The following is a 17,523-nucleotide window of genomic DNA, read 5'->3' on the forward strand; positions in this document are numbered from 1 at the left end:
TATATTTTACTACTGCTGCTAAAAAGCACAATCTGTGAGGTCCTTTTTCAAATGGGTCCAATGAATTTAGTTTTGTAAATCATTAAACTTATTATTGTTTTTATAAAATAGGTATAGTGGCATTTTATTCTCTGTATTGGTTTCTAGGACACTATGGTGGAGATGATTGTGAAGTTCACTGTTTTGTCCTTCTGTGGATCACAAGTGTGGAAATAACCTACATAGCAAACATTTCTTTTTTATGAGCAATCTAACTTCTCAAATGAAGAGACTGGTAAAGCACCCTCTTTACTTCTGCTTTCAGTTTACAGTGTACTTTTGTCATGAGTTCCCTCGCATTGGAGACATTGGAAATGAGCACAGCCCGTTGCTTCACAGCCAACAGTGACTGGATGCGCTCCATGTACCCTGGCTTGACTTCCTCCTACTCCGAGATAATCAGCTGATCGATGTGGTATGGCACTGAGAGCAGGTTAGGTTTCAGGGCAATTTCCCCCTTATCTCTGGAGGCAATCGGTTAACTACCCAATGAGATCAACAGCAGTTTCTTCAACACCAGCAAGATCCTTATTCAGCTGTTTGAATATTTCTTAGCGGTCATGACCTCTTCCTCTTTTATGGTAGTTTTCCTTTGATTCTTGGTAAGTTCCCCTTTCAATCTGAGTTTCATAAACCTATATGTGTTTCTGATCAAAGTGAACATTCCAAGTCCATCTACCATGACAGACCCGGCATTGGAGAAACATATCCATCACTTAATATTTGCGCTTTTAATTATCTTCTGCAATTCGTGGCAAGTATGATGACACATTTGACAGCTGTTCATGAAACGAGTTACAAAGGCATTTTTTGCTACGGTTATAGACACCTCATACTCACAATTCTCATTGGATTTCAATGTATCCATGGTCGGCTCCAATTTCACCTTTATTTACTGATCTTCTACTGCTTTGTTAAGCCAGCTCTTAGTTGTGAATGTAGACCATCCACAACAACCTCAAGAGGCATACGTCCATCCAGAAAATCTTTTCTTAAGAATAAACTTTTGGTTGTTATCCAGTTATAGTTACAACAAAATGTTTAGGCTCTTAACACCCATATACCTAGACATCTTCTCAACATTATCATCCTCTTCTGCACTCTCAAAACGTCCACCTGCTTCATTAGGAGCAAACAATGGGGAATAGATAAATTTAAAAAGAATGGGAATGCCACTGTCTCTGGGACAAGGCATCTTTGCCTCTCTATTTGGTTTCTGCCCCGGTGATTTTGACCATCTGCAAGGGTAACTAGTATGAGGATGTTGTCTACGACATCCCTTTAAAAAATAAAGAGAATTGCATCAAAGATATATCTCTGTGAAAAGGTGAGGTCAACAAATAATGACTAAACACCCTTCATTTTGTACTTTTATGTTCATTTTATCGAAATCCTAGGCGTATAATTTTGGTTGACATCCTCAGAAAGCCGAAATTTCGTCATGCAAGAGCTGCACTGATTTTCTTACAGAAAGCTAGTGATATGCACACCTTATGCTCTATTATAAGCTCTTTAAAAGTAGCAGTAAGACTGAGAAAAACAAGAAATTAATCATACCTTTGCATAAAATTATTATTCCTCTCCATGAATTGTACCTTCTACTTTCTATAGTTTTAATTTGTCAAAAGTTCAGAAATGTAATTTTATGAAATTTTTATTGTGTAATGTATTTTTATGATGGTTTTTAATCGTCAAAATAAACATTTACTGAACTTTACTGAACTGAACTGACTAAACTACAAAGCAAACTGCGTTTAGATGTTCCACCCCACTCGGTGTTGAAAATAACTCTCTAATCTGTTCAATGAAGAATCGGTCTCTGTCAATGCCTCTGGTGTCTGTAAATCCTGGAGTGTCTACAAGAGTTAGGCCTTATGGTGTCTGAAAACCCTCTTGATAGATGCACCTCTCCACTGCACCCAAACAATCGAGTTTACCATCCCATTGAAGACATTTTTCCTCAACCTGTTACTTTGACCAGCATGATGAGAAAGATTTGCAAACTGAAAAAAAAACATGTCATCATGGGTGGAGAAGGCCGGGCTTTGGAGGGGAGGGGGACTTGTTCTGAGAAGTACCTAAGAGGCACCTTTGCCCCCACTTCTATTAAACCCCTGTCTCTCAAAATAAAAAGAGCTTCTTGAGGCTGATGGTAATGTCCTGGAGTGTTTTCACACAACTTACTCACATTTTGAATGCTTTACTCACTCAATATATCTTCCCAGAAGCTTTCAAGGCAGGTCATACCTTCCCATTCCTAAAGAAATTTACACTAGTCCCTGATGACTTTGCTAGCTATCTGACCATCACTCACATATACTTCATCAAACTGATCGAACAAGAAATCTGCTGGGGACGTGGCCTAGCGATCCATCATGGTGGATGCACGTTGGGCAAGCTCCACTTAGCCTGAGCCAATTATCCTCTTCATGTCCTGCTTTCCTGGACATATTTTGTCACAAAAGCGTTTTCTATTAGCAGCTTTACAGTGTGACCGACAACGAAGTGCATGGAGGAGCTGAGGCGGCAGCGTTGGTGGCAGCAGCGGCCTATTGTCCGGGCGACGTGGCGCGTGGAGCAGTGACGGGGTCTCCTGGGCGACGGCTGCAGTCGTAATCTGCACCCGCGGTGGCACTAGAGTGCTCCGCTTGAAGAAGGGCTGCCTAAAGACCAGCCGGTCTCTCGGCAGCCATTTGTGGGCAGAGGCGGCAGTGGAGTGACTTTAGGTGAGACCGTAGCGCCATTAGTTGTCTACCGATGAGTGATTCTCATGCTCCAGATCTACCCCCTCTCTTGGAGACACCCATTTCGTCAGCTAGAACAGCCGCGCGGGGGGGGGGGTTAGTGGCTACATAGCGGACCTCGGCCGACTGCAGGGTGGCTGGATCCCGGGCTGGTGGTCGTGATGGGGCCTGGAATCACGCAATACTCTGGCGGGAGATCTACGGGGCTTGGTGCTCACACGTGCCCCGTGGACTGCCACATGCATGGGCAGGGGGTGTAGGGCATGAGGAAGCAGCAATTTTGTCCGGTGAAGCTGCAACCCTAGCCTGGTGGGAAGAGGCCCTAGGCAGCGGCGCAGAACGGATCCATTGAGGGGCGGTGGGGTCTCGCAGTGGAGCTGCCTTGCTTTTTGGTCACCTGCGAGCTGTGAGTGTCGGGGCTGGCGTGTTGCCGCTGTTAACTGCTGACACTTTATAAACACTTTGCTATCCCCCTAGAGGATTGCACATTGCGGATTACGGATTAGTGGCGAGGGAGATGATTTGGTGAGGGCTGGTCCCCGTCGTAGATGGTTGCTTAGAGGAAAGCTGCACCTGCTACATCCTTCTGGTATTGGTCATCAGAGTGGGCCTGACAGCATACTACTCCTGGCTGGAGGGAGTGACAGCTAAGTGGACAGTGGGGCACCGATTAGGGGGGACACATATGTCTCTGGAGGAGACCAGGTTAGTGCTCGGTGCAGCTTGTGGACAGGGGGTCTCCGCCCGAGCCCGGGATGCTTGAGTGATCCTGCTCAGAGACGACACTGGTCCATAGACCAGGCAGGGTACGAAGCTCTTCACAACTCAATCTACATAAGCGGGAATCATCAGCCAGATTCAATCAATCAATCAATCATGGACATTTATATAGCGCACTACTTACCCGGAGGGTCTCAAGGCGCTAGGGGGAGGGGGAGTGCTGCTACTGCTCGAATAGCCAGGTCTTGAGCTTCTTCCTGAAGGAGAGGTGGTCTTGGGTCAGGCGCAGGTCGGTCGGGAGGGAGTTCCAGGTCTTGGCGGCCAGGTAAGAGAAGGACCTTCCTCCTGTTGTCGTTCTTTGGATGCGGGGGACGGTGGCGATGGCGTGGCTGGCTGAACGGAGATGTCGTTTGGGAGCGTAGAAGTTGATGCGGTTGTTGAGGTAGCTCGGGCCTTGATCGTGTAGGGCTTTGTGTGCGTGGGTGAGGAGGCGGAAGGTGATTCTTTTGTTGACGGGGAGCCAATGCAGGTCTCTCAGATGTCCGGAGATGTGGCTGTGTCGTGGGATGTCGAGGATGAGTCTGGCTGAGGCATTCTGGATCCACTGGAGTCTCTTCTGGAGCTTGGCGGTGGTTCCGGCGTAGAGGGCGTTGCCGTAGTCCAGTCGGCTGGTGACGAGGGCCTGGGTGACCGTCTTCCTGGTCTCGGTGGGGATCCACCGGAAGATCTTCCGTAGCATGCGCAGGATGTTGAAGCATGACGAGGAGACGGCGTTGACTTGTCTGGTCATGGTGAGGGAGGAGTCCAAGATGAAGCCCAGGTTGCGTGCGTGGTCTGTCGGTTTGGGTGCGCTGCCCAGGGCAGGGGGCCACCAGGAGTCGTCCCAGGCGGAGGGCGAGGAACCCAGGATGAGGACTTCCGTCTTGTCTGAGTTCAGTTTCAGGCGGCTGGTCGTCATCCACTGGGCTACGTCTTTCATCCCTTTGTGAAGGTTGGCTCTGGCGGTGGCTGGGTCGTTGGTCAGGGAGAGGATCAGCTGGGTGTCGTCAGCGTAGGAGATGATGTTGAGGTTGTGTTGGCGTGCGATGGCCGCGATGGGGCTCATGTAGACGTTGAAGAGGGTGGGGCTCAGCGAGGATCCTTGAGGGACGCCGCAGATGACTTCGGTGGCCTCTGACTTGTACGTTGGTAGACGGGCTCTCTGTGTTCTTCCGTCAAGGAAGGAGATGATCCATTCCAGTGCCTTCTCCTGGATTCCGACGTTGCTGAGGCGCTGCACTAGGGTGCGGTGGCAGACAGTGTTGAATGCCGCAGAGAGGTCTAGGAGGATGAGGGCTCCTGTTTCTCCGTTGTCCTTCAGGGCTCGGATGTCGTCGGTGGCAGCGATGAGGGCGGTCTCGCTGCTGTGGTTGGCTCGGAAGCCAGACTGTGAGGGGTCGAGGGATTCATTCATCTCGAGGAAGGCGGCCAGCTGCTTGTTGACGGTCTTCTCGATGACTTTGGCTGGGAACGGGAGGAGCGAGATGGGGCGGTAATTCTTGAGTTCGGTGGGGTCCGCTGTAGGTTTCTTCAGTAGGGCTCTGAGTTCGGCGTGCTTCCAGCTCTCCGGGAAGGTGGCGGTGTCAAAGGAGGTGTTGATGATGTCCCGCAGGTGTGGTGCGATGACCGCGTCGGCCTTGTTGAAGACGTGGTGAGGGCAGGGGTCGGTCGGAGATCCAGAGTGGATGGAGTTCATCATGCGGATGGTGTCATCTGTGCTGATCGGAGTCCAGGCGCAGAGGGTGGTGGTGGGGGGCGGTGGTTCGGTTGTGGCGTGCGTCGGTTGAGTGCTGAAGCTGTTGTGTATGTCTGCGATCTTGTTGTGGAAGTAGGAGGCGAGGGAGTCGCAGAGGTCTTGCGATGGGGTGATGTCATTGTTTCCGGTGTTGGGGTTGGAGAGCTCTTTGACGATGTTGAAGAGTTCCTTGCAATTGTGCGCGTTGTTGTCCAGCTGGTCCTTGAATGCAGTCTTCTTAGTGGCGCGGATCAGTTGGTGGTGCTTCCGGGTGGCAAGCTTGAGGGCGGTCATGTTGTCCGGTGATTGTGATAGGACTAGTGGTGCAGCCATTTTGAAAGAGCACAAATTGCATGACAAGGGATAAAACTGCAGCACGCTCCGCCAAGCAGAGCACGCTGGACTAATTCACCGGGCCGGGGAGGCAAAGTGGCCGAACAGGGGGCATGCCAGACAATGCTGCCATTATGGCGGCCATAACGCAGTCTAGGGATGTCCTGAATGCAAAAATTGGGGCAGTGGGCTCAGATGTCATGCTCCTGCTGCAGGATTTATGGAACGCAGTGGAGCACATCACGGCGACGGAGACCAGAATCTTGGAGGTGGAAGACTCCATCCCTACTCTACATATCGTCCTATTTCACTATTGAATTTTGAGGCCAAAATCCTGGCGAAAGAGTTGGCCAATCTACTCCAACCCCATATCACAACCCTGGTTCACCCCGACCAGGATGGTTTTATGCCCCAGAGAGCCACACACCATAATATTCGCTGCGCACATTGCCATAGCCACCATCCAGGGAATGGGCAAACAAGCTGCACTCTTACTGGCAGATATGGATAGGGCATTCGATTCCCTTAGCTGGGTATATCTATTTCCACTTTTAGACCATTAAAACATGGGCCCAGGCTTTCACTACAAAAAAATAGACATAAATGAAATGGGTGACCTCTTTAAGGAGGGGTTGATGCAGGACTGGGAAGAAATATCCGCTGATGTCACTGAAATTTTTACTCTAACCCGATTTCAATACTACAGGGATAGGCATGATTTACAGACTCACTTAGGGAAAGACTTGCAGGAGCCTTTAGAGGTGCCAGTGCTCTCTTATATAATTCGTAACACCATGCCATTCCAGATAAATTGGTGTCCAAGATATATAGGGCAGCGCAAGAAAATCAAAGGCCCCAATTGACTAAAGCCAGATTAGAGTGACACCACGACTCAGGACAGGCGCTAGATGATAAGTGCTGGCAGACATGCTGTGACATGATCAGGCAGGTATAGTTAAATAGCAGACATTGATAAATCCATTTAAATACATTAACAGAGTATACTACACCCCAGAGAGACTTCACCGTTACGGCCTCCATGACACAGCAAAATGGATCTCTTTGCAGAACAGAATGCCAGATTCCTACATGGGGCTGCCCAGACAACCTAGAGTTCTCGAAGAAGATATTTTAGGTTTTGAGCGAGATCCCAGGGTCTGCACTCACACCCGATCCACTCATGGCATTACTGGGCTATGTTGCCAAGCTAGGAAAAAGTACCAGCAAACTGGTAGCTATAGGCTTATTATTGTGAAAGCAGCGATTTGCTATGCGGTGGGCTAAAGGACCACCTCAACCATGATGAGTGGCGTAAAGATATGCTATACTGTAACACTCAATCCGATATACATAACAAATTACCCCCCCCTAGAGCCGGCCTAAAAACATTTGGGGCCTATATCAACAATACCCAGTTGACAAAGACACTGGCGAACCAAAGGGACAAACGGAAAATGTGGAATAGACTTACACTGTGTTACATATCGCAGAAAGAATGATGTGGACTAATATCTGAAATAATGATGGGATTTAGGGGTGTAGGAAATGTCCCATTGCAGCTCTATGACAAAAATTGATTATACTGTCACCTATGTATCAACATGTATTGTGACTGTATCGGGTGCCGGTTTAGCTGAACTGGAACCTGTTGTATTACTATGTCTATTAACAAAATAACAATAATTAAATAGCAAAAAAATTACGCATCGCTTTGGAAATGGCTGGAGACCAGTCTGAGGACATGGGAGTGACCACGTGGACATCGCACAGCTACACTCCTTGGTGCACATCTGATAAAATTGTCATATGAATACATTAAAAAGTCTTGCATATGATCCACCGTTCCGAAAAATAATGGATGCAGGATGCAGGAGAACATATAATCATTCAGGTACCAGTCGTACTGCCAACATCACCAGAAGATATGTAAAAATGATGCCAGATCCTTTCATGAACTACAGAGGTTACGTTACCAGAATATTGCAACCAAAATATTGTCTCTCAGCAAAATAGTGCCCCTAAAAATTGTTCACAAAAATATCCTCCCTTTTGAGTCGGTATTAAGAAATCTAGGGGCAGATGTATCAAGATTCCGATTTGCGAGTTATAAATAGCGATCTTTTGCGAATCGCTATTCAGAATTCTCAAAATGGAATGTATGTACAAAATCGCTATTTCTTAGCGATTCCTTAATATTCTTTATTTGCGAATTCGCATTTTGCGAATTCGCAAATAAGGAATAATTTCCAATGCATTCCTATGGGCCAGGAGGCCCATAGGAATGATAGTGCAATAATTCTCAAATTGCAAATTCGCAATTTGCTAATCGCAATTTGAGAATTATTTCAAGGGTGCAGGGGTGTCTCAAAGACACCCTGCTGCACCTCTGAAATTTACATGTGTGTGTGCATGTGGCACACATTCATGCCATATGGGCATGTATATGTGTCACATGCCACCCTCACAAATGCCAAATAGGGCATTTTTACAAGAAATCGCAAATTACCACCAACTACAAGTTGGTGGTAATTTGTGATTTCTTAACACAAATTCGCTATTTCAAAAAGTTACATACATATCATTTAAGGAATCGCAAAATTTGCGATTCCTTAAATGCTTAAGCAAAATAAGGAATCGCAAATCATTGCGATTCCTTATTTTGCGATTTTTTGATGCATGAAAAAATGCAAAAATGCCTTTTGCGAGTCGCAAAGGCCGAAATTCTGCCAATTTCGGCCTTTGCGAGTCGCAAAAGGCATGATACATCTGCCCCCTATTTTCTTTAAATGTTTTCTAAAAAAGTGTTGCAAACCACAACACATTCTGGCAAACGATATTTTTACTAATGGTATTCTGACTTGCTGGCTGCTTCACTGTGCTTTTCTGTTTGCTTGTTAGAAAACGAATACAAAAAAACAATTAAAAACATGCCCCCCATCAATTTTCCAACACAAATGAAATGCTACAATAATGCAGTGTTAAGTTGCGCAGGGGTGTAGCTTCAACAGGTGCAGCGCGCGCAGTGGCACCAGGGTTCAGATGCCAGAGAAGCGCACTCATTCCTGATTATTGCTGGATTCAACAATTCGAACAGCACCCGGGGCCATTTCCTTCTCTGCACTAGGGCCCATGCCACACTGGCTAGCCACTGAGCGCCCCTCTGTGAAAAACAGCTCTTGCAGTGGACGCACTAAAGAAGATCAACATTACCCAGCTTGGGTGATAGCCAGCAATTAATGTCTTCCATTAATAAGAATTCATGCTATATGTGGTGAAAAACTAGTTTTATTTCCCCGGTGTGTATAATTGCTTCGATAACGTCATATGGGATAATGACATGATCTAATCTACAAAAGAGGCATGGCAGGTAGCTGATGTTTTTAGTAGGATGTATTTATGGCAGGCATGTTCGGACAAAGATTGTGCATGTAATTATCAACCATTAATGATCATTTTGAAGCAGCCGCTGGGAAGTTGAATTGCAACAGCCACCGAATGTTTGGACATGAAATATGGAAATCACCCTTATTAATGGCGCAAGTCCTCGCTTCTTATCAGTCGAACGACTTAATTACAGAAGCACAGTTTGCGCGTTTATTTAAAAAATCTTAAGTAAGGATGGCGCCAATGACTAGGAAAGTGGCATGCTAACTATATTAACAGTTCATGTTCGCAAACCAGCCCTGGCAATTTGTTCCGCCCGGTCCCTGAGAGAGAGGAGGGGGGCTTGCGGGAACACTGCTGCTGCATGCGCTTTTGTTACAAGGGGCCGATTTTGTTTGCAGCACTGCTGCAAAACTGGCCCCCAGTAACAAAACGGACCCCGCCCTTTCAGCTCACCTGGGAAACGCCCAGGCGCCCGCTACGGCCAGCCCTTCCCTGTTTATATTTGTGGAAAAGAGTTCCTGCAGACTCCGAGTAGGTGGACTCCAGCAGAAGTTTGTGGAGAAAAGATGAGGCCAGGAGATGGCTTGCCATCATAGCCCGGTGGCAAAAAGCAAACACTGAGGCATGGATGGTAGCGTGGGAGCTCCCAGTGCCACCCATTGAATGCTACTTGAGGAAAAGAAGCTCAAAGCAAAGCCACATATAGCGCTATTTGCACTACTTTAAGGGCAACTTAACAGCACGCTAAAAAGTAAGGGGTTTATTCTCAAGGCCCTTGCGCCACTTTTGCGTCATTTTTAACATGGGAATAGGGACGCAAAAAATTGGTGCTAGGGCCTTGTAAATCTGTCCCTAAGTATGTTATCAAGACTTTACACCTCTTTGCGTGACTTTGCGGTGGCACAAATTCTTGATAAAAGTGTCCCTCAGTGTTTGCTATTTGCCACGCGAGCACTGTGTACTTCTCATGGCCTCGTGGACGAGTTGAGGATCCATAACATAACCCCACCAGTAAGGACTTCACCCTCTTTTCTCCCCCACTCAGTACTTCAAGAACCGATTACATTTGGGTTGACAATTCCCTCCTACAAGACACTTCAGCCTCCTCGATTGAGCCAATTATCATTTCTGATCATGCTGCTGTCTCAAGTTCTCTTAAGATTTTGCCCTCTCAGCCCAAATATAGGACAATGCCTTCATAGTCTTCTCCTCGGTCATCCTTTGGGACACATTGAAATGTTTTTTAAGAGGCCAAATGATTAATTGTATGTTAAAAAACAAAAATCAAATCAAATCTGCCTTGGACAAATTGTTGACTGATATAAAATCCCAGGAAATAATAGTCAAACGTTCAATAGACCTCTTGGCACTTACCATACTAAGAAAACTTAAATTATGCATATAACAAAATAATCAGCAAGCGCTCCCCCATGGGTTCAATAAATAAAAGGTAAAAAACTGCTTTACCTGAACAAAGTGGGAAAATCTTTAGCCGCCTACTTAGAATTTAAAATAATCTCCTCCATAATTTCTAACATTTAAAGACCCCCGTGGCTCAACTAATACCAAGAAGAATGATATTCTGAACAATTTTCAGAAATTCTATACCCAATTATACTCCCCCTTAGTTTCCACTACAAAAGATATTTGTCTCAATTTTCTTCAGACTCTGCCAATAAAATACATTTCTGACAAGGACAGCATGAAACTAAACAAACCAGCGAGATCCAGAAAGCAATTAAACTCTTCGCATCCTGGAAGGCCCCCAGTCTGGATGGCTTTTCCATAACTTTTTTAGAAAACTTTTGAATCCACAATTATGGACCATTTAGAGACCATACTAAACCACTCTGCTTCCTCAGGAGAGGTCTCGGGCACCACCACAGAAGCCACTATTGTAGTAATCCCCAAAGAGAGGAAGTATCCTTCTAATCCAAAGAATTTCCGACCAATCCCATTAATAAACATGGATGCCAAAATCTATGCAAAAATCCTGGCATCTCGGCTCACCCGCATGATTACCCAGTTAATCCATCCCACTCAGACCGGTTTCATCAAAGGCAGATTAGCATGCAACAATATTTGGATGTCTTGCCACATTATAGAAAAATCATCCTTACCACAAGCTTCCGCTGCAACTGCTATAGCCCTGGATGCAGAGAAAGTCTTTGATAAGGTGTCATGGCCGTTTCTGGAGGGAGCCTTACATAGGTTTAACCTGGAGGATTCTTACATCAAAATGGCCATGTCTTTGAATGCAAACCCTTCCGTGACAATTAGAGTCAATGGGGGGATATCAGCTTCGGTACCCTCATCAGGGCTGTCTGCTCTCACCGCTGCTTTTTTCACTAGCCATGGACCACCTGATACTGATGTTGAATGAATCTTCTGACATTTCTTTATTAAAATTTGAGAATTTGGTCTTTAAAATGGATTACATTTTAATATTTACAGAAGCCCTGATGCTGCTATACCTGCCATTTTGGACATCATTAGTACAATTTCTCTTTTTTTCAGGATACTCTTTGAATAAGGACAAAACAGAGGGCTTGCCCCTCATTGCCCATTGTAATCGATCCTGTCTGAGAAACTCACAATTCCAAAGGTAATCAAAATGTATCAAATCGTTGGAAATTTGATTCGGAAAGAATTTATCTGAATCTATATCCCAGAATGAGCATAATACAGTCAAAAAAATGAAAGTCCTTGTAATGGCTTGGTCTCCCAAAAATATTTCATGGTGGGGTATATTAGAAACTTTGAAAATGATGATGAGTTAATTTTCTGTCCAGCTTGTCCCCAATCTGCTTAACCAAATCCTTTTTTCAACAGCGGGAGGGTGTGGAGTAACAAACAGAGTTGCTAACTTTGGAACAGGGGAACTGGGTTTGAGTCTTAGCATTGGCTCAACATCCTACGATTCTGGGCAAATCACTTAATATCCCATTGCCTACAAAAAATGAATGTGCCCTTGTGTAATGTAACTGGTGCTCAATACCTTTGGGACGGATTCGCTCTATATAAAACTGTTTAAAAAAAATGCAAAACAAAAACAGTTGTCAAATTATGCGCTGAATTCCTGTGGACTAAGAGGAAACCTAGAATGAGTTTCAAGAAACTCAAGCCTCCAAGTAAGACAGGGGGCTGGAACCTCCCAGACTGGTTTAATTATCAGACGTCGTGCCTAGCAGTTCAAGGTATCCAGCAGCTGGAATTCTAACCCCCCAATGTGTCTCCGTGGCTCAATATTGAAAGATATATTAGCTACCCATTCCCTTTATTGGCAAATCTGACTTTGTCACTCCACAATGTTGTCCACTTCAATAACATCCTTAAAAATACAATTAAAATCCTATTAATGGTGGACAAAATTCAGGCTTCCAACATTAACAAATCCACACCAATCTCTTTATGGAATAGTAAGAAGTTTCTTACATCTAGCCTCCAGGCTTTGTGTTTAGATTGGGCTGCTACGTGGATCGCCCTAGTTTAAGATTTATATGCAGGTAACATGTCCTTATCATTTGCTGCACTACAAGAGAAGTGTACACTTGTCAACTTAGATTTCTATGACTCCCTAAATATTAAAGCAATAATCTCGAAATTGGGCCCATTGGGCAGTACCCTTTTTCTCACAGCCCTCAAGAATATTTATTAAGGAGGTCATGCAGCCTCCAAAGTAGATAAAGTATTGTCCACGGTATCAATCCCTCCAACTTTACTTTAAATAGTAAATGGGCCACCTACTTCCTTTTTAAAGGTAAAGCCCCAACCTCAGAAGAGTCTTAGTTTAAAATCTGTTCCCATCTACTCCAGGGTAAACTCATTCCCTCAGTATAACAAACAAGCTTTTCCCCCATCCACTCTCTCTACAGGACCCAGAGTAGACTATTTAAATCAAATCTGGCAAAATGAGTAAGGTAGTCAACCAGGTAGATACATATATCCTTCTTTTTGTTTGAACTACCCCTGAGTGGTGCAAACACAAGAAGATGACGGACGGAGCGCTGAAACTTTTCAGACACTCACCCCCAGTCACAGATCTGGGTTGAATCCAACATAGTTCTTTAGCTCACTTCACCACCTCACTTCAGACCCAGCTATATGCAAATCAGTCTTGAATCTGTGCCTAATTGGAACAGGCCATCCTGAACTGACAAGCCAGTTCTTCCCTGTAACGGAAACAAGTATCCTGGGACCGGTTTCCGGGTAACAACCCTTATCAGCCAGGCTAGCTTGAATCCAGTGGCAAAGTGAGCAAGGGACCAACGTCTGGGCATACCCTGCCAACTTAGGGCGAACAAAGCAAACACAATGAGATGATGGAGGGAGTGCTGAAAATTTTCAGGCATTCACCCCCAGTATCACAGAGAAGGAATCCTTTAGGCAAACCACACATCCATGGTAGCACAATAATAAACGCTAGAACCCGATACTGTAGAAGTAATTAGTGATCTATAGTTCCAGCCTTTCCACGGATTATGTCATGAAGCGTCAACGTGTTTTGATGAAAATAGTTATTACTAATGTTCGTCTGTGACAACGCTAACACAAAATCTGTGACAAGACTAACACAAAATCTGTAAGTAGTTAATGAAAATATGGTACAATACACAGACAATACAGCCTAACAAGAGAGAGTAAACACAAGAGACAATACACTTTGTCATAGACAAGCCACACAGCCGTGGTAACACAATAATAAACGCTAGAACCCGGTAATGTAGAATTAATTAGTGATCTGTAGTTCCAGCCTTTCCACAGGTTATGTCATGAAGCGTCAACGCGTTTGGATGGAATAAGTTATTACACCATCTTGTCACAGATTTTGTGTTAGCCTTGTCACAGACGAACATTAGTAATAACGTTTGTGAATCCATCTACCAAGTGCTACGATTAACAAAGTGTGGGGCATATTACCAACAACTAGCGATAATTATCGCTATGTTGGCTTAGCGGCAATATTTCTATCGCTGAGCTGCGGCGATTTTTATCGCTTAGGAACCTTGCTATTATCAAGGTTTATCTCCTAAGCGATAAAAATCGGCCAAAATGCATGAATATCGCTGAAAAGTCAGCGATATTCATGCATTACCGAGCTAATGCTCTTAGCCCTGTTATCCACCTACCATTGGATAACATGGCTAAGAACTGCTATGGGGCAGGTGTTAGCTTTTGGAGATATTCGCGCTTAGGGCGAATATCTCCAAAAGTTGGTAATAGGAGATAGCGATGTTAGCGACTGTTTCCAGTCGCTAACATCTTGGCATGCCCACTTTGCATGTCATTAGTGATAAATTACACTGACATGCAAAGCGGGGCCCAAGATGGTCGTTATCTCCTACTAGCTGTCGCTAACTGGTGTTAGCGACAGCTAGGTAATAGGGAGATAATTTTATCTCCGCTTTCTTGGCTTTTAAAGCCAAAAAAGCGGAGATAAACCCCCTTGATAATATGCCCCTGTGTTTTTAAATTAAGTACATTAGATTGTTTTTAACTCATGAAGTGATTCATGTTTTTTTATGTATTCCTTTTGCTACCATGATCAATAAATAGATCTATTTTTTATAATTTTGTATTGAAACCTTGGGCTTACTATTACAAACCCCTCATGTGCATAGTGATTGATAAGTGGTTTGAGTTTGTGAGATCATTGGGAGCAGTGGAGGATGTGGTAAGTAGTATTGGTTTGGCTTAGAGTTTAGTCCAAAGGATATCTTCTCTGTGATACTGTTGTATGGAACTCTATTCCTTTGGCTTTAAGGGGTTCCTCTCATTTTCCATTATAACTCACCCCCCCAGTCACATATCTGGGTTGAATTCACCATCGCTCTTTAGCTCACTTCGCCCCTGACATGTTTGGAAAAAGACAGGTTACTACGCTCTGGATGGAATTCAAGGTGGTTGTGATTTATTTATTATTTGAAATTAAGAGATTTCTTTAGTGCAACTTTAATGCAGGGTAATTCAAGGCAGCTAATTACAACTAGTGCAATAGTCGCTTGTAGATCAAAAGTCGAGAGAAGAAAGGTAGTGAAATTTAGTTTTTAAAAAAAGTAGCAACTAACAGTTATATCATGCAAGAGGGGCGTGGCTACGGCTGCAATGGAAGTAGATGTGTCCAAATGAAGCTCAGCCGGAGGCTCCAATTCACAGGCCCTGATCTTTGAATGTATCCGACTGTGGGGGCCCGTGCTGGGCGAAACTCAGTTAGGATTGCCGCCCGAACCTCCACTGTGAGTTACATCTTGCCCGCGCCCTGATCCGCGGACTTTGTTCAGGTGGGCCGCCCTACACACGAACCCTACGGCTGGCATGGGCTATGCGAACCCGGGGCTTAACTCCGCCCATAGGGCCGCAAAACATGGCGCAGTTGTGCTGATCCGGTGGAGGTGGGCTATGGCCGCTTGCCCTGCTGCCGCCTGGCTGGACACTGACTGCTGGATGGCGAGGTTCCTACAACGTCACCTACCTGCCTCAGACACATGAGACTCCTGGAGTGGCTGCTGCAGTGAGAGGGGACTGATCGATTGTGGGTGGTGGCGCTGCCCGGACTGCCCGAGTAGCCGTTTCCCTCACGGCACCGCTGTGGTGTGAAATCCCCAGCGGGAGGAAGATGCCTGTGGCCGTGCACCCTGCCTCCGAGTGCTTGGCCATTGGCGGGTGGCTGGGCGGGACTGGAGCCCCGGCCGGATGGTCTGCGTAAACTCAATACGTGGCACCTCCCCCCCCCCCGGTCCACTATTGACTGCCGCAACGAATATGGCAGATGTGGCTGCCACCTGGGCCCTTTACACTGCTGTGGCTGTTACAGCGAGATCGGGGTGAGTCCATCCCCCGCATGCAGGAGATCTCTGTGACTGCCTGCCCTGTTGTCATTTTAACGGGCATCCATCGTTGTGCAGCGTAGCATGGCTGAGACCCCCGGTTGCACCGCTCGCAAATAACCGCCGAGTACGCCCTGCAAACCAACTGCTGGCCGTCACGGAGTTGCCAGACGACTGCTGGGCGATACCTCTTCCCAGTGAGCTGATGCTGCCATTGCTCGATCTAATACGGTGAGCCCCTGTCGAGTAGCTGCCTGCTTGCGAGACACTGGTCCCTACCTGTAGGGCCGCTATCCCCTTTGATACTGCTCATGGCACTGCTGACTGCGGCGTGGGAATACTGAAGCCCACTCATGGCTGAGTGCTAAAGAGCACACTGCTGGCACCCCCGAGTGAGCCTGGTGAAGACACTCATGTGAGGATTGCAACTGTCCCGCCCTACAGCTGAATACAACGGTGCCTGTGTTCCCCTAAGTTGGCGCTGCGTGGGTGCTGGACCGCCATCTTGTCACGTGGTGCCCCGCAGTCTCTGGCGGTGAAGAGGCACACATTGGTATGCTAGCGGGTGCTGGACTGCTGGCACAGGCACGTTTCTGATTTGGTGTGCTGTGACTGAGACTCCCCGTGAAGGTTGTCTAGAAGGTCACCTGTGGTGGGTTTTGCTGACACCCACAGATAGACATATTACTAATGTGGATTGTACCTGACCCATCACTGAGGCGTGAATGTGAACCACTACCTGGCGAGCCCTGCATAGCTGTGAGGTGTGGAAGGGGGTTGCGCCACGGAAGAGACACCTGTATGAGGCAGAGGCGCCCTCACGGCTGGCATCTTGGGCTGTAAAGTAGATGCTAGGTGCGGCCCACTGACATCAACACGACCTGGCGACCTGGCGACACTGGACTGGGGTCCTGCTGTACATGAGGCAGTGCAGGTGCGTGACCTCTGCAACTCATGTTGGGTGGCACCCGTGCATGGACTGGGACGGGAGTGCTTAGGCCCCACCACTGCCGCCCAAGCCTAAATCGGACAAAATGTCAAAACAGGGACACGAGGATCAAGCCACAAATAAACTGGATGCGGTTCTTGCCGCAATGGAACGACTGGAAGAAACAGTTCATCAGACTCGCACATCGCTGGAATCTAAAATAGATAAGGTGGCCATCGACCTCACTCACCTACATGCGGACCACCGAAAACTAACAGACCGCACCACTGTACTGGAAACTGCGCTTGCTGATATTAAACCACAGGTGACCCAGACGGACAAGCATGTACAGGATCTACTAAATCCAGTCGAGTTCTTGGAGGGCAGAGCCGAGGACGCGAAGGGCGTGCACGGAAAAATAGTGTGTGCATAGTGGGAGTGCCGGAACGCTGGGAGGGGAGAGAGTCCGCCTTGCATATGGAGGACTGGCTCAGAGATCTGCTGCAGGAGGGGACCCTCTCACCTCACTTTGTCATTGAACGTGCACATAGAGTTCCAGTGAGGCCCCCTCCCACAGGATCGAACCCAAGGCCCATGCTCCTCCGCCTCCTCAACTATCGAGACCGTGACTCGATCCTCCAGGAAACTAGGAAGCTAACAGAAGTTCACATAGACAACCATAAAATAATGTTTTTCCGGACTATACTATCCAGGTACAGAGGCAGAGATTATCCTTCATGGCATTGAAAAAACGCCTTCGGCAAAACAACC

At 46.4% G+C, this 17,523-nt stretch overlaps 1 pseudogene; it reads right to left on the reverse strand.

Moving 5' to 3' along the window:
- Positions 1 to 250: 250 nt before the first annotated feature.
- Positions 251 to 16,179, reverse strand: LOC147685449 (uncharacterized; annotated as a pseudogene).
- Positions 16,180 to 17,523: the final 1,344 nt, after the last annotated feature.

Source organism: Lissotriton vulgaris, chromosome 10 (assembly GCF_964263255.1).
Source record: "Lissotriton vulgaris chromosome 10, aLisVul1.2, whole genome shotgun sequence".
NCBI lineage: Eukaryota > Metazoa > Chordata > Amphibia > Caudata > Salamandridae > Lissotriton > Lissotriton vulgaris.